Below are 22,794 nucleotides of genomic sequence, written 5' to 3'. Positions count from 1 at the left end.
AGCGACTAAAATATATATACACATTATATCGAAATATTGTAAACAAAACAGCAACTAACCGCCAACTAAACACAAAATGAAGAGCTTTTCAAACATTAAAAGGTCATTTTGAGGTAGAAGAAGGTGATACCTTTTTCGGGGCAGCGAGACTGAGACGAGAACGAGCTAACCACGAGATTCCACCACCGAACTGAGATTTCGGTGGATTCGGGTGAATGAACGAGAGCGTGAACTAATATCGAAACTATCTCCTCTTACTGTTTCAACCGTGCTCCTTATATGCTCTCTATAGCTATCTCCCCTGCTTACAAAGTGTTTAGTGTGTATTAAAGTATTTTTGCTCTAGCTGTTTAGGTATTTTTGTTCAAGGAAAAATTCCCCCCCCTTAAGACTAAATGCAAAGAGAGTTTTATACAAGCAAATTAGGGTAGAAAAAGGGGGAAAATTCGGATGGAGAGGGCCCAATTCGAAATTCAAATCCTCCAAAAACTTACACCAAAATAGGGAAACACCCTTTTCTGAGTTCTTCAACCCCATTCCGAAAGGGGAAAGGGGAGATCGCGTGCTGCTGCGATTGTACGACGGATAGGGACGACTGAGGAAGGAGACAGAGAACTCAGCGTACGCTTTCTGCATATTGACGCCGCTACTGCTTTCCGTCTAATTGACAGAATTATGGAGCAGTGTTCTTGCGTCGTTGAAGAGAGGGCGCGTACAGGGTCATTTGAGTCGTCCACGCGTTGCTGGAGTTAGCGTTGGTATTACTGATGTCGGTTGTAATGAGTTGGATTTGTATATTGGTGTACGTGTGTTGTTATTGGGAATGTATTTCTTTTGTTTTGTGGGTAGGGTATTTGTTGTTAACATTGGGCTGGGAATTGGATAATAGGAGTGGACTACTGGAAGAAGCGGGTTTGGGCCAGCTAAATCACTGGAAATAAATGGAGCAAGGCACCCAAAATTGGTGCCTCAAAGGGTTTGAAGAAATTAGCAAGGAAGTGGCNGGGGTAGAAAATTATATATAAAATAAGTTCGGAGAGGTTAGATGTGTCTCAGGAATTTGGGGCATAGGCTGAGGGGGTACTTATGCATTTTCCCTATTATCAATAGTTAAGTAATAATGTGAGAAATTAACAATATCTGCTATATAAATTTTCATAACTAGTCATATCGCCTTACTTAAATTCGTTTCAGTCTAATAAAAAGTACATTAGAAATGTTAATGCAGTGTAGAAATTTATTTATCTAAGATGGAACATGTGTACTACATTAGAGATAAAAAATGAGAACCAAACATAAATACTCATAAACCATGTGATCTTGTCTGATAACACAACAAATTATTTGGTTAATTAAGTCCTTGTCTGAATTAAAATATTATTCCATGCCCTTTTTCTTTTGTTACTTAATATAATTTTCAGCGACTATATTGATAATCAACTATATGTTTTTTTATTTGGACATGCAAATAGTACATAAATATATAAAAATCATACCATTATATTTTAAGAGAAAAAATAAAAAGATGATTATCTACTCCATTAAGCCATTTCTTTTTTCTTTTGAGGGAATTTATTTTGTGTAAGATGTGTAACACATGTATAAAAGAAGAAGAAAAAAATAGAACAACTCAAATTTGACTTTTGCATTGACCTGAGAATGCATGACAATATTTTCTCTGATAAAATATGAACATAAAGAGAGAGACAGAGCAGCCGAAATTTGGTCTTTAACGATAAGTTAGGTACAATATAAAATCCTATGAACCCTCCACAATTAGTTCATTGAAATCCAAAATATGATGAGCAAAATATTCTCTTTACTTCAGTTTTTCACTCTTTTATATCTCCTTACAGTTACTTTTGCTTCCGTCGAGGAAGCAACTTCCCTACTGAAATGGAAAGCAACTTTCAAGAACCAGAACAACTCCTTATTCGCTTCATGGACACCAAGTTCTAACTCATGCAGGGATTGGTATGGAGTTATATGCTTTAACGGTAGAGTAAACAAGTTGAATATTACAAATACTAATGTCATTGGTACACTCGATGATTTTCCATTTTCATCTCTCCCTTTTCTTGAGTATCTTGATCTTAGCATGAACTATTTCTCTGGCACCATTCCACCTGACATTGGTAAACTCACTAATCTTATTTGTCTTGATTTGTCGAGTAATCAGATTTCAGGTACAGTACCACCACAAATCGGCTCAGTAGCCAAGCTTCAAATCCTCCATATGTTTGACAACCATTTAAATGGTTTCATTCCTGAAGAAATAGGTCATCTGAAGTCTCTTACTGAGATAGATTTGAGTTTTAACACTCTTAATGGTTCTATTCCGGCTTCATTGTGGAATTTGACCCGCTTGTCTATTCTGCATCTTAATAATAATCACCTTTACGGATCTATTCTGGAAGAAATAGGTTACCTAAGGTTTCTTACTTATCTACGTTTAAACGATAACTTTCTTAATGGTTCTATTCCTGCTTCATTGGGGAATTTGNATTTTTGAATACAAGGTTCAATTATTGTTGGAGGGTGGAAACAGTATAACAAATTTGAAGTTAGAAATTCTGAACAACTAGAGATGTTTTCAAGATTATCTAGGTGAGCTGACTAGCAAACAAAAGCAGTCAATTTCAAGCTAAAATTAGCTTCAAACATGGCAACAACAGGAGCAACTATCCTCAAAGCTAATGCCACAAATCGACCACCATAAAAAATAAAAAAAAATAAAAAAATAAAAAATTATTGCATTGTTTCTCCTATGATAAACGTTTTCTAGTGTGAGACAATTTTTTTTTTTATTTCTTTACTAGGATAAACATTTCCTAATATAAGACATTTTAAAAAAGAAAAAGAAAAAAAGGGATAAAATATTGTGGTGATTTTATTTGATGATTCTGTTAATTGAGATCTTCCTAAGCACTGAGATTTAGTTTAGTAGGACCCTCATACATAATGAGATTTAGATTAGCAGGACCCTCCTACATAATGAGATTTAAATTAGCAGGACCCTCCTATATAATGGGATTAACAGGACCCTCCTATATAATGGGATTAATAGGACCCTCATACATAATGAGATTTAGATTAGCAGGACCCTCCTACATAATGGGATTAACAGGACCCTCCTACATAATGGGATTAGCAGGACCCTCCTATATAATGAGATTTAGATTAGCCGGACCCTCTTACATAATGAGATTTAGATTAGCAGGACCCTCTTACATAATGGGATTAACAGACCCTCCTACATAATGGAATTTAGATTAGCAGGACCCTCATACATAATGAGATTTAGATTAGCAGGACCCTCCTACATAATGATATTTAGATTAGCCAGACCCTCCTACATAATGGATTAGCAGGACCCTCCTACATAATGAGATTTAGATTAGCAGGACTATTCTGCATCTTCATGATAATCACCTTTCTGGCCCTATCTCTGAAGAAATAGGTTACCTAAGGTCTTTTGTTGGGTTAAGTTTGAAGAATAACTCTCTTGATGGTTCTATTCCTGCTGCATTGGGGAATTTGACCAAGTTGTCCCTTTTGTATCTTTATGATAATCACCTTTCTGGCCCTATTCCTGAAGAAATAGGTTATCTAAGATTTCTTACTGATCTACGTTTGAACGATAACATTCTTAATGGTTCTATTACTACTTCATTAGGGAATTTGAACAGCTTGTCTGTTCTGCATCTTGATGGTAATCACCTTTCTGGCCCTATTCCTGAAGAAATAGGTTATCTAAGGTTTCTTACTGAACTACAATTGTACGATAACTCTCTTAATGGTTCTATTCCTGCTTCATTGGGGAATTTGAGAAACTTGCAAGTTCCGTCTCTCCAACAAAACAATCTGATTGAGGAAATTCCTTCATCTATTTGCAATTTAACATCACTGACAATCCTGTATTTGTCGAGAAACAACTTGAAAGGAAAAAATCTGCAATGCTTGGGTAATATCAGTGCCCTCCAGTATGTGATAATGTCACATAATAATCTCAGTGGAGAGCTCCATCCGTCTATTTGCAATTTAACATCACTGCAAATTCTAGATTTGGGTAGAAACAATCTAAAGGGAGAAATTCCGCAATGTTTTGGCAACATGAGTGGTCATCTTGAGGTTCTGGATATGCAACACAACAATCTTTCTGGAACTATTCCAACGACTTTTAGAGCTGGAACACTTAGAAGCTTCAACTTGCATGGCAATAAACTTAAGGGGAAAATTCCCCAATCTTTGGTCAATTGCAAAGAGATGCAAGTTTTTGATTTAGGAGATAATCACCTCAACGACACATTCCCGATGTGGTTGGGAACCCTTCCTAAGTTGAGAATTTTAAGCTTGAGATCGTATAAGTTGCATGGACCGATTAGAACTTTAGGAAGTGAAAACATTTTTAATGAGCTTCGAATGTTGGATATCTCTTCCAATGCCTTCACGGAAAACTTACCGATGAGTCTGTTACAACATTTAAAAGCCATGAGCACAATTGATCAAGCGATGAATGCACCTAGTGATGAAGGAGATGGATATTATTATCAAGATACGGTAGCTGTCGTATCTAAGGGATTTGAGCATGAAATTGTGAGAATCCTATTTTTGTACACCACTATCGATCTTTCAAACAACAAATTTGAAGGATATATTCCAAGTTTTATGGGGGATCTCATTGCACTTTGTGTGCTGAATTTATCTCATAATGGACTGCAAGGTCATATACCGCCATCACTTGGAAGATTATCTTCAGTTGAATCATTGGACCTTTCAGGTAACCATTTTGTAGGAGAGATACCAGCACAATTTGCTTCTCTTACTTCTCTTGAAGTCTTAAATCTCTCCTACAATCATCTCGAAGGGTGCATTCCTCAAGGAAATCAATTTCAGACCTTTGAGAACAATTCATATGTAGGTAATGATGGATTACGTGGATTTCCACTATCAAAAGGCTGTGGTAGTGATGATAATGATTCGGAGACAAGTGATACCACATCTGGACTAGATTAATTTTTATTCTTCCTTTATTAACTTTAGGAAATGTAATATTGATGATATATCAAGTATGTAATGTTTTAATGTATTCAATGAAATATTATGTGTAGATTTTCCATTCTACNATGTAAGATAACCTTCGGTTCAGGAAGAGTGACAAAATAAGTCGAGTTATGAAAAAGAGGCTTGCAACCTCTTAGTTATGAATGTGGAGCTCTTCATATCCATAAGTAAGAACTTACACGGACATAATTTCCAAAGCTCTTGGTGCATTGTCACTCAGATTGGAAAATTGCTTCCGGTGAACTCAAGAGTTTCCGGATGCGAAACTGAAACCGACAAACCTAGAGATAAACCCACATGCCTTCTGATAGGGGTGTGGTTTGATTGTGGTGGACGTCGCCCCTCTGCTCGCGTCCTAAGAGTTTGACACTCCTCTTCGGACTATGTCCCAGTTCGCTGCTAAGAAAAAGTTCCACGTTGTGCTGCATCCTAATTGATGTCATCCGCACCTGTGGTTCATTTTGAGAATTCATCCTCTTGGATGCTCTCGACAAAGATTGAGACAAAACTCATTAGCATAAAAATGTCATTCAAATGGAGGGATAGTGTCTTTTACCGTGTTGACACTTAATTGTTCTCTTTGAATATTTGACGTCAACTCTATCGAGTTTGACGTGAAGCAAATAAAGTTTGTGTCTCATATTTGCAATATGATCTTCAATGTACTCTTCCTTTGATGTCAAAGTAATAAAATAAGTTGATGTAAATATGTTGACAGTTCTCTTGACATCGTTGTTGATAATTCTCTTGATGTCATTTTGTAAAGAAAAAATGATGCAGTCGATGTTGATCTTCTCATGATGGGTAAATTTTTCTCTTGCAATGCATAACTTCTTTTCCGCGATGCATGAATCCTTCTTTTGCTATGCATGAATCTCTTTCCCGCAATGCATGGCATTTTCTCTTGCTATGCATGGTTGCTTCTTCTTACTATGCATAAATCTCTTTCCCGCGATGCATGACTTCTTTATCTTGCAATGTATGACTTTTCCTGCGATGCATGAATCATTCTCTTGCTATGCATGGTTCTCTTTCCCGTGATGCATGAATCCTTCACTTGCTATACACGAATCTCTTTCCCGCGATGCATGACTTTTCTCTTGCTATGCATGGATTTCCTCTTGTTATGCATGGTTTCTTCTTCCCGCGATGCATGACTTTTCTCTTGCTATGCATGGATCTCCTCTTGTTATGCATGGTTTCTTCTTCCCGCAATGCATGACTTCTTTCTCTTGCAATGGATGATTTTTCTCTTTTCTTCTCTTGTAATACATCAATCTCTTTTCTTGCTATGCATGACTTCTCCTCTTGCAATGCATGACTTCTCCGCGATGCATGATTTCTTTTGATGATGCCTCCATGATACCAAATAAAGATAATGCTTCACCGAGTAACATATGTGATCTTCTGGGTATCTTCTGGAGTGGCGGTATCGTCTCAATCGATAATATAAATAAAAATGACCCTCGGAGTAGTGGTGTCATCTCATTTGACAATACGATATAAATGACTCTCCGGGTAGTGGTATCGTCTCATTCGACAGTACAATACAAATAACCTTCAGGGTATGAATATTATCACATCTGATAATATAATGCAGATAAATATCTTCCAGGTATCTTTAGTTGCTAGAAAATAATAATATTTCTCTTTTCAAGGTTTTCATTTGTCCCATCTCCGAACATTGCATGTTCGTTATGAACCTTGTCTTGCTGAAAATTTGAATAAATTAATGCTACTCATATTCCCAATTCTTGGTATAAGAAGCATGAAATATTTCCTGCATCCACAGAAAAGTTGTCAATTTGGGGAGCTCTTCGCCCTTTTGACTTCTCCATATTCATTGAATGGAAGAATATGCTGATCTTGAGGCAAACCTATAGACCTGCATACACAGAAAAATTGTTAGTTTTTACAAAATGAACTGATCTGTGTTGATCTCTTCGGTTGTCTGCTCCTTGTCTTGCTATCTCTGGTTGATTTCTCCGATCTCCCGCTTTTTGATAGATAAGACAAAACATTTTTTATGTAAAAATAATTGAAACATGTAGGAAAAGTTTTAAGAAAAAACAGATTTTCAAAAAGTAGCATTTGGAAAATGTCACTGCCAAGTGTCATGTCACGCCGAACTTAGTGGACGCCATTTGGAGTTGATGTTTTGGGATCTATCTGATTACTTGTTGGGAAATATTCGAAGTTGTTCTAAACTGCCGATAGACTCGGTTGAAATTTTGAGGTCATCTCAAAATTTCTGTCCCAGTTAATTGTCTTGGTTTGTCTTCAGTCGTTGGTGAGCAAATCACGGAATTTTTAAGATAATCTCAAAAATTCTGTCCCAGTTGCAAATCTCAAAGTGACCTTAGTCTTGACTTTGTTGGAAAGATCTTTTCATCGAGAATTTTTGAGTCCCTCTCAAGAATTCTGTCCCAGTTTCTATTGTGAAGAGAAATAGAAATCCTTACGGGAAATATGACCGAGCCCTTGTGGCGCCTACGTATCCCGTTGAGGCAGGAATCAGGTCAAACGTAGTTCCCCTCAAGGATTAGCAAAAATAAGAATTTTTCAAAGAAATCGACCCAGGCCGACATAGGCCGCCTACGTATCTCATTCTTGAGAATTCAGGTCAAACGTAGTTCAAATACAAAAGGAAGCATTAAAAGGGGATAAAGGAGTGACCGAGGCCGACATAGGCCGCCTACGTATCTTATTCTTGAGAATTCAGGTCAGACGTAGTTCATTACTTAGGAATGGATTCTAAACAAAGCAATTACAAGCAAATGGAACGATTACAAAGAAATGACAGAAAATACAAACTGAAACTTCACACATAATATCTTTTGACAGCATCTGAGTTGATCGGTTTCGGCCATTCGGTGCCATCCATCTCCGACAGGACTAAGGCACCTCCAGATAATACTTTGCAAACCATGTAGGGTCCTTGCCAATTCGGTGCGAATTTCCCTTTGTACTCATCCTGATGAGGGAAAATACGTTTGAGGACCAACTGACCAACTTCAAACATTCTGGCTCTTACTTTCTTGTGAAAAGCACGAATCATTCTCTGCCGATACAATTGACCATGACAAACGGCAACCATTCTTTTCTCGTCAATCAGTGTTAACTGATCAATCCTCTTGCGAACCCATTCAGCATCACCCAATTCAGCTTCTTGGATGATTCTCAACGAAGGTATTTCAACTTCTGCAGGTATAACTGCTTCTGTTCCATATACCAGCAGATATGGAGTAGCTCCAACTGATGTTCTGACAGTCGTCCGATAACCCAACAAAGCATATGGCAGCATCTCGTGCCAACCTCTGCGATTATCAATCATTTTTCTCAAAATCTTCTTTATGTTCTTGTTGGCAGCTTCTACGGCTCTATTCATTTGGGGACGATAGACGGTTGAGTTCCGGTGAGTAATCTTAAATTGTTCACATATCTCTCTCATCAAGTGACTATTGAGATTCGCCCCATTGTCAATAATGATGGATTCTGGTACTCCAAACCTACATATCAGGTTGTTGCGAACAAAGTCAGCTACAACTTTCTTGGTTACCGATTTGTATGAAGCTGCTTCTACCCACTTGGTAAAGTAGTCAATGGCAACCAAAATGAATCTGTGCACGTTAGAGGCGGCTGGCTCTATTGGACCAATGACATCCATGCCCCAAGCTACAAACGGCCAAGGTGAACTCATAGCATTGAGTTCGTGAGGCGGCACCCGAATCAAATCACCATGCACTTGACATCTATGACATTTCTGCACAAACTTGCAACAATCATGTTCCATAGTCATCCAAAAATAGCCGGCTCGAAGGATCTTCCTTGCCAAAGTGAGCCCATTCATGTGAGTACCACAAATTCCAGCATGTATTTGTTCCAGAAGCTTTGCAGCTTCACTAGCATCAACACATCTGAGAAGACCTAAATCTGGAGTCCTCCTATAAAGGATTTCCCCGCTTGCGAAGAAATTGAGGGCCATACGACGTATCGACTTCTTCCGGTTGAACGACGCATTCTCAGGATAAGTCCCGTCCTCTAAATACTTCTTGATGTCAAAATACCAAGGCAAACCATCTGGTTCCGCTTCGACGTGTGAACAATGAACAGGTTGTTCTTTTACCTCTATATCCACTGGATCAATATAACCTGTATCTGGATGCTTAATCATTGACGCGATGGTGGCAAGAGCATCGGCCAACTCATTCTGTGTCCTGGGAGTGTGTCTGAACTCAATCTTGCGAAATCTCTTGCACAACTTCTGTATATACCGCACATACGGTGTGATCTTTGGGTTTTTCACGGCCCATTCCCCTTGAACCTGATGAATCAGCAAATCTGAATCTCCAATAACCAGCAACTCGTGAACATTCATATCAATCGCCATCTTCAGACCGAGGATACAAGCTTCATACTCAGCCATGTTGTTCGTGCATTCAAATCGGAGTTTAGCCGCCATAGGATAGTGCTGACCGGTTTCCGACACTAGGACCGCTCCGATTCCTTTCCCTTGATGATTCGCCGCTCCATCAAAGAACACTCTCCAACCCGGGTACGCTTCAGAAATATCCTCACCAACAAACGAAACTTCCTCATCGGGAAAATAAGTCTTGAGCGGTTCATATTCTTCATCAACTGGATTCTCTGTAAGATGATCAGCCAAGGCTTGCGCCTTTATCGCCTTCTGAGTCACATACACAATGTCGAACTCACTCAAAAGCATTTGCCATTTAGCCAACTTCCCGGTCGGCATTGCTTTCTGGAAAATGTACTTCAACGGGTCCATCCTAGAAATAAGGTATGTGGTATAAGAAGACAAGTAATGTCTTAATTTCTGAGCAATCCAGGTCAAAGCACAACAGGTTCTCTCCAAAAGAGTGTAACGAGCCTCATATGGAGTAAACTTTTTGCTCAAATAATAAATGGCTCGCTCTTTCTTTCCAGTTTCATCATGTTGACCAAGTACGCATCCCAATGCGTTATCTGAGACAGATAAATATAACAATAACGGACTCCCTTCTCGCGGAGGGACTAACACTGGTGGATTGGACAAATAGTTCTTGATGGTATTAAAAGCAGTTTGACATTCTCCAGTCCACTTGGTCGAAGCATCTTTTTTCAATAACTTAAAGATAGGCTCACACACCAAGGTGGATTGAGCTATAAACCGACTGATGTAGTTCAACCTTCCTAAAAAGCTCATCACCTCTTTCTTAGTTTTTGGAGGAGGTAATTCTTAGATCGCCTTGATCTTGGAAGGGTCAAGCTCAATGCCCCTCCTGCTGACTATAAATCCCAACAATTTGCCAGCTGGCACTCCAAAAGCACATTTGGCGGGATTTAACTTCAGATTATATCGGCGTAGACGATCAAAGAATTTCTTCAAGTGAGTCAAGTGATCCGAACTCTCGCGGGACTTGATTATGACATCATCTACATACACCTCGATCTCCTTGTGAATCATATCGTGAAAAATGGTCGTCATAGCCCTCATGTAAGTAGCACCGGCATTTTTGAGACCAAAAGGCATCACCCAATAATGATATACACCCCAAGGCGTGATGAAAGCTGTTTTTTCTGCATCTTCTTCGTCCATCAGGATCTGGTGGTAACCCGCATAACAATCCACAAATGACTGCATCTCATGCTTAGCACATTTATCAATGAGAATGTGAATGTTTGGTAATGGAAAATTGTCTTTTGGGCTAGCTTTGTTGAGATCTCTATAATTGACACAAATTCTTATTTTTCCGTCTTTCTTGGCAACCGGAACAACATTAGCTAACCAAGTTGGATACTGTTTCACTTCCACTACTTGGGACTCGATCTGCTTTGTAATCTCCTCTTTGATCTTCAAACTCAACTCAGGCTTGAACTTCCGAGTCTTTTGTTTTACTGGACTGAAATCTGGATTGATCGGCAACTTGTGGGACACCATATTTGTGCTCAGCCCTGGCATGTCTTTATAAGACCAGGCAAATACATCAATGTACTCCCTAAGCAAGCGAACCAGGTCTCTTCTTTGAGCTTCCGTCAGATGGACACTGATTCTTACTTCTTTAACACATTCCTCATCTCCGAGATTCACAGTTTCGGTTTCTTCCAAATTTGGCTTATGTTGATTTTCAAATTGTCGAAACTCTTCAGCAACATGTTCGGGAACCTCATTTTCTTCTTCATATTCCTCACACTCATCATCACCTGCCTCATTTTGTTCACTCGGTTCATGACATGACATGACATTGGCAGGTTTTAAATTAATATTACTGAAATCATAAACAAACAAAGTTAGGAAAGTAAAATATAAACAGATAAGTAAACAAACAAATTTGATAAAAGAGGCTTTTCATTTAAATTGAAAGACAAGCACAAACTTTGGCCATGGCCGAGGGCCATTTTGCCTTTTGAAACATCACAAGGGAATTTAAAAACTTCAAACAAATAAAATTGCATAAAGGGTGGGTCTCGGGCCTCTTCCGGACTACCACCGATTTTAAAACAAACAAAGACACATGTCTTTTCTACCCAGATGAGCGGGAAATCAGGAGTGGTGTGGAGGTCCAGTTTTGTAAGCGCTCCTCAGGTTCTGCATCACGGATGCCTGATGTCCCAGCCTCTTCCTCGATGACCGCATCAATCTCCTCAAAAAGGCCCAAGATTCCTTCCCCGAGACCATCATCATTGACATATCCTCGCACCGGGAATGACTGGTACAGATGAGGAATTGGCCTGGCCAATGCTTGATCAACATTCTTGTTCTTCATCTCTGCTTCGTCATCTGTTGGGACATATCCCAAACCAAACTTTGCTCCTTTGGCGGAAATTTGGATAGGCTCGACGATTCCTTGGAAATGCTTCCCCAATCCAAAACCTGGTTCGAAACCATTCTGGAGCATAATAGTAGCAATCATCTTGTACACGGCAGGCATAGGAGGCTGTGGAGCCAAGTCATCACCGGTGGCATTTACCAGCTCCACCGCGTAGAAATCACAACCTCGAGAGACATCATCAACGATCGGTGTGTACCCGTTGGAATGACTGCCTTCACCATAAATGACCAATTCTTTGTCTTTCCAAACAAACTTCATTAGTTGGTGAAGGGTAGAAGGCACAGCCCCGGCCATATGAATAAACGGTCTTCCCAGAAGCAAGTTGTAACTGGTGTTGATATCCAACACCTGGAACTCCACATTAAAATTTGCAGGACCCGCCTGAATATCCAAGTTTACTGCGCCCAATGTGTCTCTTTGCACTCCATCAAAGGCCCTCACATTGACTTGGTTCTGGTGAAGCTTTCCCAAGTCGAATTTCAGCTGCCTGAGAGTCGAAAGCGGGCAAATATTAAGACCAGATCCGTCATCGACCAAGACGCGATTGATTATCTTGTTTCGACACATACAGGTGACGTGCAGAGCTTTGTTGTGCATCCTCCCTTCAAAGGGCAGCTCTTCGTCACAGAAACTAATTCGGTGTCCTCGGATGACCTGGTTCATCATGGCTGCTAAATTATCACTGTCAGTGCCCACAGGCACATAAGTATCATCCAAAGCCTTCATCAACGCTTGCCTATGCAGTTGTGAGCTCATCAACAAAGCCCAAACAGAAATCTGAGCTGGTGTCTTTTCCAAATGTTTCACAATTGAATAATCTTTCGGCTGCATCTTTCTCCAGAACTCTTCGGCTTCAGCTTCACTGATCGGCCTTTTTGCTTGGTCCTTCTTCTGCCCCCCTTGGGCCAATTCTTCTGGTGTGTAGCACCTGCCGGATCTGGTCATACCCTGGGTAACAACTGTTTCAATCACAAACTTTGGTTGGGTAAGAGTTTCCCGTGGCACCAAGGCAACAACCTTCTCGGGTGTCAGAATCACAAACTCTTTCTTCTCTCTAATGCTCAACGAGGCTACAGCCCTTTCTAGTTCATCAGGAACAACTGAAACTATTGCCTTTGACACACACCAATTGTCATCTGTCTCTATCATATTGATAGTAACGCCTCCATGATTTGGCAAAGGATTACTGTTGACATTGGGCGCGACCGTCTGAAGAGAGACCACATTCTGATCGATCAGGTCTTGGATTTTATGTTTCAGGTTGATACAGTCCTCGGTATCATGTCCAACACTGTTGGAGTGATACGCGCACCTCTGGTCGGGTCTGTAAAACTTTGAGCTAGTATCAACCGGCTTGGGCCCCACTGGATGAATATATCCTGCCGCGGTTAATCGCTCAAACAACTTTGTTCGGTTTTCAATAAGCGGAGTGAAAATTCTAGCAGGCTTCTTCTCGAATCTAGGGCGGGGGGGATCGTAATTTCCTTGTTGCGGAGGAGGCATCTGGCGATAATTTGGAGCGTTTGGACGGGGGGCTTGATATCTGGGATATGAATTGGTTTGGTAATTTGGTTGTGGAGCTTGGTAGTTCGGGGGGGTATTTTGGTAAAGTGGAGTTGGGGTTTGGTACGTCGGGGGAGGTGTTTGGTAATTTGTCTGAACATTGGCACAGTTTGGGGCGACGTTTCGATAGTGATGAGGTGGAGTTTGGTAAATTGGAGGGGGAGTTTGGTAATTAGGAGAGGGAGTATTTTGATAACTGGGAGGAGGGGTATTTTGGTAACTGGGGGGAGGGATATTTTGGTAATCAACCTGTGCATAACATGCTGGGTACGAACTCGGTGAAGGTCGGGGACGACCTTGGTATGATGATGATTTCCTTGGGGTCTTCTTTCCCTCATAATAGATAGAGGACACATCCTCTCTTTTCTTCTTCAACAAGCCCGAAGATCCGGGCGAGGCAGCAACACGGGCAATCTTCCCGGTTCTCAATCCATCCTCGATAGTCTCACCTACCTTGACTATCTCAGCAAATTTTGCTCCAACGAGCAACATAATTCTGTCATAATATTCGGGCTCCTGCACCCCCACAAACACTTCAACAATTTCCTTTTCTGACATAGGAGGTCTAACTCTAGCTGCCTCTTTTCGCCATCTATATGCAAATTCCCTGTAGCTTTCGGTCGGCTTCTGCTTCATCTTCTCCAAGGAGTAACGATCAGGAACGATCTCCACATTGTAGGCGAATCGTTCGATGAAGTCCTTAGCCAGAGCATTCCAGCTAGACCACTGTTTCGTTTCATGAGACGTAAACCATTCTAGAGCCTCTCCGCTCAAACTTCGGCTAAAAAGCCGCATTAACAAAGCTTCGTCTCTCCCAACTTCCACGAGTTGGTCACAGTAGGCCCTCAGGTGCGCTAAGGAGTTCCCTGTTCCTCCAAAGATGTCGAATTTCGGCACCTTGAACCCTTCAGGGAGGTCCAGATTCGGATGAATGCATAGGTCTTCATAACTCAACCCGGCAACCTCAGGAATGCAATTCAACTCCTTCATGGCTTTCCTAATTTCCTCCTTAATATCTATCTTGGCGGTCTCTTCCTTTGACCTCCACTCTCTCTCCCTCTCCTCATAGTGGTCGAGCTCCGAACCATGGGCATCATGCTCGTTGGGAACTGGTATTTGGAAAACAGGTTTTTGCGGTAGTGGTGGAGCGATAGAGGGACTTTGGCCATTTAAAGGGGCGTGATAGTTTTGGGGATAAGTCTGGGGGTTGGTGTACAGGTTTTGGTGAGGGAGGGAAGTGCATGAGTTATTAGCGTTTTGGCCATAGGGGGGCAGGCTAGTTTGGTGGTTTGCGTTAGGGGGAGGGAGTGGTGCTTGGAGGTTGGTATTTTGAGGAAGGGGTGGTGTTTGATAAGAGGCCGAAGCGTTGTGGGGATTTTGAGTGGTAAGGTCAATGACGGAGAGGTTACGAGCAGGGCTTGAAGATGGGTTTTGAGTCTGTTCCACGTTAGGAGGGGGAATTTGAGCTGGAGGTCTTCCGTCTGGTTGAGTGTTGACAGCAGAAGTCGGAGGAGGCAAATCTTGTCTTTTCTGCATCTCGACCCTCATCTCAGCAATTTATTGCATCAACTGCAAGATCAGTTCATTCTGATCAGCAAGGGTGGGCTGAGCCACCACGACATCAGTAAGGCCAGGCTCTGCGTTGTTATCACTCATTGCTGTTTTTCTTCTTTGGGAACTTTGGCTGGGAAAGGAATCTGTAGGCCCTTTTGATCTGGTAAAATAGGGATGATCGGCCAGTGTATCAACACAGATCAGTTCTAACTACCTTTAAAGAAAAACAACTCAAAGGCAAATCTGTCAGTATTAGTTATGGATAAATAATGCAAGATATCACATAGAAAGCAGATAAACACATAGAAGTTGCTTCGTTTGAGGACACGTTAACCCACGAGTAATGGGGACTGATTTTTTTTTTTTTTTTTTTGAACAAGCAGAAATTTGCTCGTTTTATTTTATGGCTAGTGACTCAGAAAGGCTAAATTGCGTTGAGCTAAGGTCTTCTTGCTGCATCTTCTGTCATCTGTTGATCTGAACTCAATGTTTCCTTGTAGAATTAAAGAGGGGGAAAAGAAAATTTGAAAAAGATAGGGGCCGGGCCGTGAAAGGTTGCCTACGTATCTCCGAAGGAGAATTCAGGCCCTACGTAGTTCGAATACAAAGGAAATTTTCATTTTCATTCATTCATTTCTGGTGATTACAAGGAAAGTGAAAAATAGATAAGAAAGCTCCTGAAAGATAGATGGTGCCTTCACCGAAGCTTCTTCCTCTGACTGCTGTATTAGCCACGGGGGGTAAACTCATATGTTTCGGGGGCGGTTTCCTCGTTCTCTTCTTTCCATCGTCCCTTGAAAGGAGGTCTATAAACAATTTCCTTTTCAAGTTCCTCTTCAACAGATTCAGGTCCAGTGTCTTCAGGACCACTGTTGGTGGCCTCTTGGTTGAAGAAAGGGCATTTTTCATGTAGCTTCTGAAGTCTCATAGTTATATCATTGTTGAAGTCGTCATGTTCTTTCTACATAGCAACCGTCTCCTCGTTCATGACAGCATATCTTGCCATCTTAGCCGCTAACTCCGCGTCTAGTGTTGCACTTTTGGCTTGCGCAGCTGCGGTGGCTAATTCTACTTCTATTCTTCTTTCTCCCATCTCTCGAATCTCTTGTTTGAGTCGGCGCAGTTTCATCCTTAAACTCTCCTCAATCGTTTTCACTTCGACATTCTTGCCCTTTTCCATCTTAGCAACAATTTCACCTTTCCTGAGATGATAGAGTAACGTTTTAGGATTTGGTAGTAGGATTTTATTTCTGGCTGAGAAACTCAAGACTCGTGGAATTTTGGTCGGACATTTTGGTAATGACTTGTATTTGGCATTGGGGAAAATTTCAAAAAAATTTCGGAAAGGAGTGGGCTAAAATGTCCTCATTCAAAGCAACAATACCACATAAACAGTTTAAAGCACACAAGCATATATCGCGTCCTAAACAGATATGTGACCCTTTTGTGCCCAGGGTAGGCCTAGCGAATTTGAAGGATGTATTGCGCCATTTAAAACAAATTGTTGCACCCCCCAAAAAGATTCATAAATAATTAGAGAATTCATTACAAAGTCAACGAAAAGGGTACATCTTTTAGGGAATGGATAAACTGCAAATGCAATAAAATCAATCCCTCGCAGGGGAATAAGATAGCTAAAAGGTTGAATGTTCCGCTCCTCCTCTTGCTTTTTCCACTTCTTCGCGAATGAGGAACTTGCTAGTCATCACATGGGGCTCGGCGAACACAGCTTTGGAAGCCATCGGTACGCCCTGGAGAGTGTTAAGTTGATCATCCAAATTCGAGTCCAAACGTACCAGGCAGGCTCTTGCGTTAGCTAACTCTTGTGTGGCAAAGGCTAAGGCCCTTTGGCTTTCATATTCTCGATGTTGGAACTCTTGTTCCCTACGCAGGTATTCCTGCTCCCTACGTTGAAACTCTTGCTCTCTTCGATCCCATTCCTGCTGAAAGTGGTAGGTTTGGATTTGGAGCCTTACCTGGACATTTTCAATTTGTCGGCCCGTGCGTGGCGTCGGGTCAAGTGTACCACGCAGATCATCATGTAACCATTTTTTGTACCCGTCAACATACCCAGCGTCATATCTATCTTCAGTCATGCTTTCTTTTAGGTTAACCCGCCCGGCCCATTCATCGAGAATTTCCTTGGCATGAGGTATCTTGTCACACCCGTTGTAGTCAAAGACGTAGCGGCTAGCGTCTCCTTTGAAAGGTAGAATTTGTGTTCTACCGAATTGCCGCATTACCCTGCTAGGGTTGTAAGGTCGCACACCTCTAATGCCAGGAAGAATTAGGAAAGGACACTTAGCCCCCTGAATGGCTATTTTCTCTGACATGAAATCTTGAAACATCCACTGTACATCTCCATCCTTTAAGTCGTGGAAGACTTTAGCCCATGCTTTCCTCGTGATGTGGATCTTGAATCTATTGATACTCAAGTGTAACTCGTAATGGTCGAAGTGACTTTCTTTTCGTGGTTCGGCTAATTTCTGTTTCTGGGTCTCGCATGTCTTCACTAGATGTTTAGACATCCACCATTGCAGCAGGATATTACACCCTTGAAAAAATGGAAACCCATTTTTGCATTGACCCAAAGATCGGTAGATATCAGCCACAATGATCGGGGACAGGTTGAAGTATTTCTTGACTTGTCCCTTTTTACCAACGCCTTCAAAGATAGCATGAGTTACCATGACAATCCGAGTATCAATTTCATTCCCTCCGTCCTGGGGAAATACCATTGTCCCTAAGAGGCATACGGCAAATGCTAGGGTTTGGGTTTGACTCCAACTACTGTGATTGAGAAACTCATTTGGAAAATTCTTGTAATAGTTTTCGTGTCCCCATCGTTCGTAGAACTTCATAAGCGGAATACTTGGGGTGTCTAGCCAGTCTGCATTTACCAGTAACAACATGTTCTTCAGTTCCTTACTGGTCGGCTTATCCGGTAGCAAAATGTGATGATCTGGATGATTTTTCCTTTTCTGGCACATTCCTACGTTGTCTAAGCAATCTCTGATTTCTTCAACAGTTGGTGTCATTTCGATATCTCCAAAGCGAAACACCATTCTCTCATCGTCCCAAAATCGAGTGACCACCTCAATGAACTCAGGCCATACTTTGAGATTCATTATCGACGGGAGGTGACCCAAGTGAATGGAAAGTTCTCTTTTCTGATACGCATTGAGATTGTACCACCACACACGGAGAAGGTTTGGCGTCTCAGTGACCATTTTGAAACTCAAGTGTTGCTTGGCCATCTACAAAAACATACAAAGAATTAGATACCCCCCAAACCCAAGACACAACAATTTGTCAAACAGCGCATACATCCTTCAAACACGTAAGTATGAACGTCCGTTCGGGCCGTGGGTCCTTTGGACTCAAGGTGGTCATTCTAATGGGCCCAACACGCCTTGGGTATTGGGTCATCTTAGGCCAATGCGCTAAATTTCGGGATTGAGTTTGGCTCTACGCTAGTCTTGACTAAGAGTGGGCTTTGTTTAAAGTGGATAGGTGACCTAAGCGGACAACTTGGGCTGAGACAGTTAACGACCGTTGACTATCCAGTAGCCAACTACATTCGTCAGGGTGCCTCGAGAACAATTTGGTTAACGAACGACTGCGGCCCGCATAATCGTCCTTTAAATGGAAATTTAAAATAACTGTCGTTTGACGAAATATGTCATGCCATGAATGCAACAGTTCAATATATACGATAAATAAAACAAGTAAACAGTTAAATCACATAGCCAAATAAATCAATCTTAAGGTTAGAACCATTCAAATCCCCAGCGGAAGTCGCCATTCTGTTTTATTTGGAAAATGTATTTTGATTGGTTTAAGAGTCGCCACTTAATTTTTAAGAGAAATCAAGAAAACTATTCATTTTCACGAGACTAAAACAGGAATCTAGTGAAAACTTGAAAAAGGGTTCGAGGTTCCTATTAATATTCTAGGAAGGTTTTTAAAGCACCTAGAATATCCGCTAATGCGGTTATCCAACAATTAATTTATTTGGCTAAAAGTACTTTAACTTAATTTGAATCGGACAATTTTTATAGTTAGAATCGTTTTAAGAGGGGAAAAGGGAAATATTGACCTTTTATTTAAGCGAAATATTTTGTAAAAATACTTATTTATTTATTAAGTCAAGTAAGAGATGAACAATTTGGTTAAGTAATTAATTCAAAATGGGTGTCTTTTGGGGATTTGAATTTTTAAAACCTTAAGATTAAGCGGCAAATATTAACGAGCACACAAACATACTAAAGTAAAGAGGGAAAGAGACTCGAGCCCAAGTTTGGTTTTTTCTGTCCGCCTGGACCAATACTTGGGCCCATTTCATTTTGGGCCAAAAGGCCCGGTTTTTGCCACCTGTCCTAAATTCTAACAAGACAATAATAAGTAAAATAATAAGGGCTTAGGCCCTAAAAATAACAAAATACAACTTTTCGGAATTTGGGGGCCTTTAGGCCCATTTCCCTCTTTCGTATACACTAGATGTATATTAGTGTATACAAATCTCGTGTATCTGCTCCGAACACCTGTACATCATTTTTGATACTCTCTTGAACACTGAAGGGCTGACTCGATACTCGAAAATGCAAGGAGGCAATGGTAAAAGTCGAGATAGACTCGGCGAAGCATTACATGTAAAAAAGAGGTAGAAAAAAAAAATAATAAGCAAATTAATATACTCAAATGCTTTCTATAAATAATAAAGTAAAGCTACAGGAAATATAACTCAATGCACATGCTAAACATAATAAAATGAACTTAAAGAAATCATCTTCCAATTGGCTCCCAAAAGGACAAAGTAAGCTCATTCCAAAAACGTGAAAATAATGACAATATTAACAAACCATGCGCAGTAATCATATACAAATAAAACTTTGAGGTCTACTTCCTAGCATGCTTAAATTTTAACCAAACTTCATGTATATTTAAATTTGTATGATATTCTAAGGAAACAATAGGCAATTAGATTTTGGAAAGAAAAGAAAAGAAAGAAAAAAAAGAAAAAAAAAAAGAAAAGAGTTTAACACTTGAAAATTCCAAACAGTGATATATGATCGGATAAATTGCACAAGTGCAATTCAATTCGGCTCACACGACCAACTAATATACCACAATTAAAATAAAATGTAATAACCAACTAAAGCAAGCACACTTCATTATTGTTTAAGAAAGGAGTAAGATTTCACACTGTTTTGTATTTTCGAAGAGGCGAACATACTAACATAAAATGAGTGCATCATAATTATATTTTATTATCAAAAGGGGGCCATTTAAAGAAACAAATACAAAATAGCGAGGAACAATCTCAACCAAATCGAAAGCAATATCCTCCATGACAATACAAGGTAATAAACTGAATCGAGACGCAACACAATGCCAAACATATATCAACAACGTAAGACAACAAGATATCTACAGTAAATGATCTTAATCATAGCGACTTATCATTTTCTAAAGCAGATTTAAGATTAAAGGCGTTTTGAACCCAAAAAAAAAAAAAAAAAGAAAGAGCCTTGAAATTATTACAGTAAACAAAGGAAGCATATGCTATACTCAACAAACTATAAAAAACATGCTGAAAATGAGAAGAAATAAACAAAATCAATAGCTAGCAACATATGATTCTTAAACAAGGAAACCATAAGCATGAACGATACCTTTTAACTAAACATGATATACATCTAATAGTGAAAAAACAGTTAAATAGGCAGAGATGTGGAAGAATCAGAATATGGGTCCTATATAAAAAAAAAGAAATCTATTAAACACAAGAAAACTCTAACACTTTTGCACGAATCTATATTTGTACCGATATGGATGGAAACTAATTAAGATAAACTTCAGAAAATGAAAGCAAAAGCCATGATATGTTCAAAAAAACTTAACAGAACATGAACATGAGCACAAATAGAGAAGAGAAAAAATAAAATAAAAAAAAATAGAAGACACAACACAAACTTAAGACTAGCATACAGTTTGAAAACTAAATAAAAAGCAGCCATGAAGACTTGGAAAATAAACGAGAAGAGTAACAATTTTTAGGCTAGAAAACAATTCCAAAATACATACTGACCACACATACCTACTTAGATCATATTCTCAAGTAACCAATTCTAAAAGATTAAACATGACAACTCTCGAAAACACTTCGCAAACGAACCCAACAGTAAATAAATGGCATTTGAACCTCATAAAAAAAAAAACAAATCAATAAACTCATTGATCTATTCACAATCCCCATAGATGTTTAAAGATGATTAACTCACACGAAGGGTACACTTTACATTAATCGACTAAGTTAACTTCATTCAAAACCAAGCAAACATTTATCTTATGGCAACAATGAATCAAACAAAGAACAAAGTTATTCAAGGAAGCAAACAAAACAACATTGAAACAAGCTAAAAAAAAGAATTTAAAAAAAAGGGTTCACCTTTTCGGGGCAGCGAACGAGGACAACGACGAGCTTTTCCGGGGCAGCGAACGAGGACAACGACGAGCTTTTCCACCACCACACACAAGCTTCGAAAGTTCCGACTAGCAGCGGGAGAGTCGCGTTCGGAAGGAGGAAGCTAAAACTAAATGCTCTTTATAGTATTTTTTGATCCTAGAGTCTACTTTTTCTCAGAAGAGTTTTATGTATTTTCACTGTATGATTATGTCCTCTTGACTCAAAATTTCCCACTCGAAAAAAAAAAAACTCCCCCCCTCGGTGAGGATGAAAGGAGCTATTTATATGGGAAAATTAGGGCAAATTTTGGGGGGAATCCGGATGAGAATCGGCTCCATTCAAAATTCGAACTCTCAAAAACCTTTCACCAATTCGGACAAACACCATTTTCTCTGAAATTTTGCCTCATTCCGAAAGAGGAAATGGGGGATGGACGTCTTGGATCGATTCCAACATCCTTGGCAAGCTATGTGGCGTGATCCCGCAACTACAAGGACGGTTCTTGGCTGGAAATGGCACTGGAACAGTACTGCTGGAGCAGTACTGATTTGCTGCTGCTTGATCCAGTTGCTGGGAGCTGTACGCTTCTGGGTTTCGCGTCTGGTCACGCGAGGAAGAAGAAAACGAGGTGGGGTCGGGTCAGGTCTTTGGACTGCTGGTCAGTTGGAAATAAAATGGGCTAAAGAGGTTTTGGGCTGAGTTTGGTTTGTATCTATTGTTAGGAATGAATGGGTATTATTTATTAATGGGTGAATATTGTATTGTTGGGAATTGGTTGGGCTGGGACGTTGCAACTGCTGTACGTTTGGCTGGTTGTGTGTATTGTATTGATATGGAAAAATGGGTTGCTGATGGGTAACGTTTGGAATGGGTTTCTTTGTATTGTTATTCTTTTTGGGCTGAATTGAAAAGGCCCCAAAATTGGTCTTGCAAATTGAGTTGGGTGAGGAAATAAATTGCTAAAATTGCAAATAAAAGGGTTAGGCAAATGAATTACAATCTAGCCAAATTGAATTCCTTTAGTTAATTCGGCAAGTAATTAAATAAGATGAATTAACATAATTAACTAACGAGCTTCTTAATCTCGACGAAATAAAATAATTAACTTGATAATAATATAATTAATTTAAACATGAACTAATTAATTCAAACTCGTAATTATGATTTAAATTAAACTAAGTTAGTAAAACACTTAGCTAAAAAGAAATAAAAATCTTTTGATATGATTTTCAAATATTTATAAAATATACTAATTAGACACATAATTATATAATAATTAACTTAATTATAAACTAATTAACTCGAAATATA

General features: G+C 39.8%; 1 protein-coding gene and 1 pseudogene across 1 annotated transcript in view; one reads left to right on the top strand and one right to left on the bottom strand.

The window, feature by feature from the left end:
- LOC125855112 (probable inactive ATP-dependent zinc metalloprotease FTSHI 4, chloroplastic) overlaps positions 1–22,794 on the bottom strand; it is a 460,535-nt gene that overhangs the window by 169,630 nt on the left and 268,111 nt on the right. The gene's annotated exons all lie outside the window — the stretch shown is intronic.
- On the top strand, positions 1,784–5,016 carry LOC125855714 (receptor-like protein Cf-9 homolog; annotated as a pseudogene).

This window comes from Solanum stenotomum, chromosome 2, assembly GCF_019186545.1.
Source record: "Solanum stenotomum isolate F172 chromosome 2, ASM1918654v1, whole genome shotgun sequence".
Taxonomy (NCBI): Eukaryota; Viridiplantae; Streptophyta; class Magnoliopsida; order Solanales; family Solanaceae; genus Solanum; species Solanum stenotomum.
Note: the sequence above shows the minus strand (reverse complement) of the source record. Positions and strands in the feature narration are given on the sequence as shown.